The sequence below is a fragment of the Nelumbo lutea genome, chromosome 1 (genome assembly GCF_056320005.1).
Source record: "Nelumbo lutea isolate HS-2025 chromosome 1, American lotus-T2T, whole genome shotgun sequence".
Lineage (NCBI taxonomy): Eukaryota > Viridiplantae > Streptophyta > Magnoliopsida > Proteales > Nelumbonaceae > Nelumbo > Nelumbo lutea.
Window position 1 is genome coordinate 132338857 of NC_142684.1, and position 7422 is coordinate 132346278.

Consider the following 7422-nt stretch of genomic DNA (forward strand, 5'->3'; position numbering starts at 1 on the left):
TCAAGAAAACGACATATTCCAAACATTGGTGCAAAATAACTGTTTTAAAACCAAAAACATGATTTTCTAGTGAAGCTTCTTTTAATGGCTTTTCCAAAGGAGCTCCATCAAATCTTCATCCCTCCCAAATGGATCCTTTCGAGGTTGGCTTGATGCTTGAATGCACCCATAATCAGCCCAAAAAAGGGTAAATTGCAGATTTTTACATTGTACTTTTAGGGCGAGTCTCACTTTAGTACCCAAGCTTCAAAATATGCCACTAAAGTACCTGAAATTTTGAAAACTACCAATTTAGTCCAAAATGTTAAGTAACATTAAATGGCATGTGAGAAAACACAAATGCCCTTAGAGTTTTGAATAGACAAGAGAAGCATAATTTTGAAATGGGCAAAATAGTCATGTTTAAATCACTTTTTATTGCAATTGGACACCACTATTATTCACTTTATATCCTAATCTTTATGCTGGAGAATCAGTGCTTCCTCCCGGAGGAAAAGCTATACAAAAAAAAATATATTATGAAAGAAGATGATGTTGTTAACGGAAAAGAGTGCTTTAGATTGCCGTTGTTGCAATCCCTTTTTCCAATTATTCAATCCATAACAAAGGGAGTTTGGGGGTTTTGACTATTGTTGCAAGAGAAGACAAGTAATTCTTGTCATGGCCAAGAAAGAGAATCAAGGTAAAATGGTATCCAAATATTAAATAAGATAGTTTTAAAAATTTTAATAATTTAAGTGGCACAAATAGTCACATGATACATTTTACACTTAAAAAATTTTAAGTCGCACATGTGACAAAAACATTGTAAATCAGCACTGCAGATGCAAAACTCAATTTTAGGAGAAAATCTATGATGTGGAAAAGATATGGTATGGGAAGAGTTTTGACCAATCAAAATTCACCCATGAATTTTGATAAATAACATCTGATTGGCTATCACCTTTATGATTCCAGTTGACTAGTCAGAAGTTTTTCAGATATCATATCTTTTCCATATCATAGTCGAACCCCATAGTAAAAGGCTAAAACAACAATTTTTATGGCTTCTCAATTGGAGACCGGATCTGCTCCTTACACAGTGCACTTCATACCGATCTCACAAGCATATCCCACCATATATCGGAAATTTCTCCCATACTTATATGTTATTGTTCATAAGAGATGAGAAATGCTTTCAATGCACAGTGGGATGTGCTGTGAGATTGATGTGAGGCATGTTCTTTGAGGAGTAGATCCGATCTCTCCCAATTCCACTTGAATGAAGAGACTAATAATGTTTTGTGTCCCATTGTAGGAGAAAGCACTTCACATCATTTATAATTAGGGCAAATTTCTTAAACTAAACTTATGATTTAGCTAATTGACTTTAGAGCACCCCTAAGTTTACTGACAATTGTCTAAAATCTCCCCCATCGGCCCTAACTTCCTACCATATTTTGTCATGTGATCGATACTTTTATTCAAAAATCCTGATAATACCCTTTTGGCCTTTTTACCGTTTTTGTAGTGATTTTTGGGAGAAAGTCCCCCTGCCCGGAGTAAATAGTGACACTCTTCATCTCTCTCTCCCTCCCTCTCTCTCTCTCTCTCTCTCTCTCTCTCTCTCTCTCTCTCTCTCTCTCTCTCTCTCTCTCTCTCTATTTTCGTCCCTCTCTGCAATTGCTTCTGAGTTTGTTTTTCGTTCCCAAATCAATGAAAACTCTAATCTTTTTGATGGAAAATATGTTGGGAAAAGGCGAAAGGTCCTATTACGTCCTCAGCTCTGAACGCCAAAATGGACAGAAGAAACACGTCTTTCGCTCTGGAGTACCTTAGTGCATGCAGAAGTCTTGGAACTGGAACTGGCGGACAATACCAGCAAGGATCTAAAGGTTAAACGTATTACACCAAGCATCTGCAGCTTGCAATTTGAGGGGACGAAGAACTTGATGATATACTGATCAAAGGAACTATAGCTGGTGGAGGTGTGATTACTCACGTCCCACAAGTCCCTCATCAATACATCCTCCAAAGACTAAATTTGCATATCGGTTGAACTCCTTTTCAGGCTTCTCAATCCTGAGAACCATTAATCACGAGTTGTACCTCCCAATCAGAAATAAACACGTCAACCATCTTTAGTACATGTACGGGCTGAGAGCTTACAATTACAATAGCTCCGTACATCAACTACGACACCACATTTTCAGACAAGATCGGTTGACAGGGCTGAAGGGTTGAGAGATCCATCACATGGACGCCCAAAGATTGCAGAATAAGGGGCGAATTTCAAAAATTTTTCTCTCCCTTCAACTGGGAATCACATTCTCTATTTAGAAAATCATATTTTCAAGGATAAATCTTGAACCTTAAATTGAACCAGATCTGAACCAAAATGAATGGGAGAGAATGATACCTGATACGGAGAAGCAATATCTCCCAACGAAGGTGTTCACGCCCAAGGAAGGATCCAAAGACTGCTCCCACTGAAGATGGCGCAGTGCAGGATGGAGCAGAATCAGCAGTGTTCTTCCCCAAGAACTCTGTCCTTCGCAAGAAACAGCAGGATGGAACGTGAGCACAGCTTCCTTTTCAATCCTTTCTCAAAGAATTGATTTCAAGATCCAATCTTGACTTCTCCCACAGTTGGAGATCGAACTGGCAAACAGGGCAGCAAGAGCAGGGAGGCGGCAAGAGAGTATTCGCAAGGTGCAGAATTCTCTCTTCTTGATTTCAGCACTAAAGAGGATCTGATGTGTTTCTTAGTCTCTCTCAAGGCTGCCGCCCCCTCCTTCCTTTTGTTAACTTGAAAAGATCAGCTCCTAATCCCATTAGGAGGTGCTTATCCAAATCATATTTGTATCAGCCTTCTCTTCTAGTGATAAGGATAAACCCTTATCTTATCTGCAGATTAGATTAGCTTTATCCTAATCTTATTAGGAGGTTTCTAGATCTGAATCACATTCAGATCTGGACTCTCTGAGTGGATAGGATCAAGACCCTATCCTAACTGCTAATCCATCTCAGAATTCGTCCCTTTAATTAACTAAATTAATAGCCCAGTTCGAAATGGGCTTTAGGCCCATTAAGCTTATGTGATCACTTAACCTTCCTAACTGCTGCCCAGTTGGGCTTCCTTGTATGGCGTGGGACCCAAGCATTGATCTACACATCAGCCACATGGGTTCGGCCCAGCCTTTGTTACAAGGCCTGGTCGAATACACTGTTAAAGACAGTGCACCCCCTGAAACCCATCAAATGGGCTCTATGGGCCCAACACTTACCCTAAGTGGTCCCTGGGCCAAGCCACCTTGTAACACTCAGGGACTGTGGGCAGATGCAAGATTAGCCCATCAGGTATTATCCTCAATGGTCTTACACTTAACCTCTCAGCCCATAATGATCATACACTGCCCGACAAGAGAGGACCTCTCCCTCGGCTGCAAGGAACAGTGTTGCACTCTCCACTTATATGGATCCCGGGAATTAAAACCCTTTTGCAAACATTTTAGAAACCATAATATATATACTTTTATATCTCATATAAAATATATTTTGCAAAACAAATTTCAACGGTCGAAATCGGCTGCCGGCAGTCTTGGTTTCCATTAGTGAGAGTGCATCCCCAATCATTACCTTTGTCCGACAAAGGGGTTGAACCTGTCACTATGATCACACACTCAGATGATTTCTCAGACTGTCCCAACATACCCAGGTTAGGTTTTGACCCCCGCTAAGGATCTCACTGATTGGTACATCAAAGACAGCCAAATCCGACACCTAGTGCAGTATCATAATCGAGTCTAGGGGTCGGGTGTAACTTTCCAGTTTTGCCCATCAATCTCCAAGGTCCAGGGCAATACTGGAAATCTGGTCCAGTTCAAAGATTCAATTAATCCCACACTGTATGTGCCTAGGGTCTCACCCCGGTAGCTGAGACAAGCCACCCCAACCGGCTTGGTGGCGCCACAGTGTCAGCCTTGTCAGGATAGGTCTCCCCAAACCGACCCACTAGCTGTGAACATTCAAAACTAACACGAGTCTCAATAAGTGTCCAATTTAAGGGTAATACACAGAAACATACCAAGGGAACATGAATCAAATATGTACTTTTATTCATTTACAATAAACTCATAAAGTACATCAATTTTGATTGAAGCTAAGGGCATACAAAACTGTCTAACAAGGGCAGCAAAGGTTTAGGCAGGAAGAGGATGAAGAGGCAGGGAGGGATTTCTGACAGCGATCTTGGTGGAGGAAACTCGTTTCTTTCTAGCTCCTTGAGGCAAAGAGCGTCACTGACCCAAAATCAATGGCACTCTTCAGCTCTTTCAAACTCCCTACATCTCTCCAATACATTCTATGTAACTGTAAATAATTAAGAAGAAAAACAGAGCCGATAAATGGTAACAAAGGCCATCCATTTAATTTCCTTTTTCTATGAATATCTGTAATTTTGTATCTCATCTCACGACAGTTTAATTTATGGGGTATAAGATTGCCTGTGAAGATGACTTACTGCATCATAGATTTTTGCCCTTATAATAAAACAGTACTGGCATCATAGATTTTTATTGAAAGATGATATATAGAATACAAAGATGATGAAAACGGCTGGATAATTCATCTTATCTATCCAAATTAATCTAATTAGGAAATTAAACAATCCAGTCAAATCTTAATTAATTTATTTTTCCTATCTACATCTCTTCACTCTCGAGTCTCCTGAGAGCAAATTAAGAAGAAGATGTAGCTAGCGCCTAGCGGGTAGCGGCAGAGCTTGAGGGATGAGGATTGATGTGCATCACGTACGAATCACTAGCTAATTAATTATAATTGATAATCAGCGCTTAATTAATTAAAGCCTTCAGGTCGCGTATGAAAGCATCAGTGTAGGAGCGTTGCAAGCTTTCCTCCAACAAGAAGCTCCTCCACTTGGCGTGGTTGGCCTTCACTTGTCTCCCGATGTGGCTGTCATCGTCCATCACCAGTTTCACAGCCCTGCACACGCTCTCTCTTGTGAACCACCCGTCGTCCTCTCTCCTCTCCACCTCCACCGCCACCTTCATACCTCTGGCCAACAGTTTGGCGTTCTTGATCTGGTCTCCGTAATTGGGGAGCAGCACTATCTGACAATTGCTCACTAAAGACTCCCACATGGATCCATACCCACAGTGGCTGACAAAGCATCCCACCGACGGGTGACTCAGTATCTGTTGCTGAGGAACCCATCCCCCGTAAACCACTCCTCTTCCTTCCACCCTCTTCCTGAACCCATCCGGCAATGCCTCCTCCACCGTCGATGCTCCGTGTGGTGGTTTCAGAGCCACTAAGAAGGGCAATCTTGTCAGCTCAAGCCCCAAAACCAGCTCCTGAACCTTCTCCTTTGTAAAGACGCATTCGCTTCCGAATGCACAGTACACCACCGACCCCGCCTTGAAGTTGCCAAGCCGCCACTTAGATGACCAGGTGCACCAATTCTCATCATCGTCCAATACTGTGGTCGGTTTCTCTTTCTCAGGCAGGATGGGGCCCGTCAGGAGTACTGGTTTCCCATATTGGCTACCCATGTAATCGCAGTATGGGCCTTCCATCTCTCTATAAGTTCTGAAGCATAAAGCATCGCACTCTCTCATGGAGGTCGTCTGCCTATCGTAGAATGTCAATCCAGTTGCAGTTCTGGAAAACTTCTGGAAAGCGAATAACAAACTTCGACTCTCGTGGCGGCAAAGCTGTATCGGCGAATCAGGCGGGTAGCCCGGTGGAGGTTGCATTAGCTCCTCTTCCGTTAACTGTTCGATCCCGTCAAGCTTGCGTGCGGGGACTAAGAGGTAAGAAGTGGAGGCAGGGCTAATGACGCAGTAAAGAATGGACTTGATGCCCAGTTGCCGAGCCAAGGGAGGAAGCCAGTAGGAGAAGTCGAAGAAAACAAAGTCAGGCTTGATATTTCGTAGAGCAGCTTTTACCTGATCCTTGGTGAGATTCATGGCGTCTACGAGGAGGGGCATAATGGGGCGAGACACGTCGGCGGTGGTCTCGGCGGTAGGGGGGAGGCCGTCGACGGGAGGGATAGCAATTGGGATGAAGCGGATGAGATCAGGGTAGCGGTTCAAATGCTGCAATTTGGACTGGGTTTTGGGGGGCAAGAGGAAGGAGACTCGGTGGCCGTTTTCTGCCAACTTGTTGGATAGGTGGAGGAATGGAACGATGTGGCCAATGGCAAACCAAGGGTACATGGCTGCATGAAATGTTGATCTCTCATTCCCACTCTCACTCTCAGTGCTGCACATCTTTAACTAATTTGCTCGACCGGAGCAACCAGCAGCCAGCAGTAAAGCTATTCTTAGCTATGCTCGTTTTCGAATCTCTCAGCCCTATAATATAATACTATGGTCCTCGCTGATGCCGTTGCCATGCTGCAAAATGAAGTTCAACCGTTTCAAGGAGGGAAAATTATTATTTTAGTCGTATAGCCATAAAGAGGATGTAGTAGGCGCCACTAAAGGCTTTAATTAATTTGGTCTGAATGACGAGTTTTGAAAAATAACTATTGATCATTTTAACCTTCGATACGAAATGTTTATTTGACTAATTAACAATTAATTAAATGAATATAAAATAACTTATAAATAGTAAAATTGATAAAAACATAAATAATTAAATACTTTTAAAGAAGTTAAAAATAATTATGTACATTGGTAAATGCATACGTATATGGCAGTTTCAAATGATCGATGATGATAATAATATTTTAATATTTTTATTACAATTCACTGTTGGATATAGTCTTTTAACTCAAAGACCTAAATTCAACTGTTCTTGTATTTTCTATCAATGTTTTCAATATGTGGTTGAACCATAGATTTGGATTTATTAATTTGTCAATTGGACATATTTTTTTAGCATGTTTTAGACTAAATCACTTTATTGCAAAAAATAAATAAATAAATAAAATCATTGACTTGGTCAGCAACCAAATGACCTTATTAGTTGAATCACTATTCTATTTAACTAGGAAAATGGGTTATGGTTAAGACATTAATTCTTTTTCTTTTTTGTATTTTTAGCCATTTCTATCTTTACTAACAATAATTCATATTTTTTCAAACATATTTTTGTTTAATATAAAGAATATATAATATTAATGCATGTTCAAATTTTTCTATAAAATTTATAAGAAATCTATATTTTTATCTTTATTATCTAATTTATGGCATAATGCAAATTACTTATTTATTAGGAGGAAATGAAATTCTAATATATTATTTGTATATTGGTTTTTAATATTGTGGTCAAATCGATTGATTAGATTGATCAATCCACCACCCAATTCAAGATTGTAAGTCCATTTACCACAAAACCACTTGCCTACAATGACCTTTCTATATAAATTGTTGAACCATTTGACATGGTTAGTGAAGTCATGTGTTATACATTAAT

The 7422-nt window shown here is 40.5% G+C and overlaps 1 pseudogene; it reads right to left on the reverse strand.

The window, feature by feature from the left end:
* Positions 1-4832: 4832 nt before the first annotated feature.
* LOC148877640 (cyanidin 3-O-galactoside 2''-O-xylosyltransferase FGGT1 pseudogene) lies at positions 4833-6272 on the reverse strand (annotated as a pseudogene).
* Between the last annotated feature and the right edge of the window lie 1150 nt (positions 6273-7422).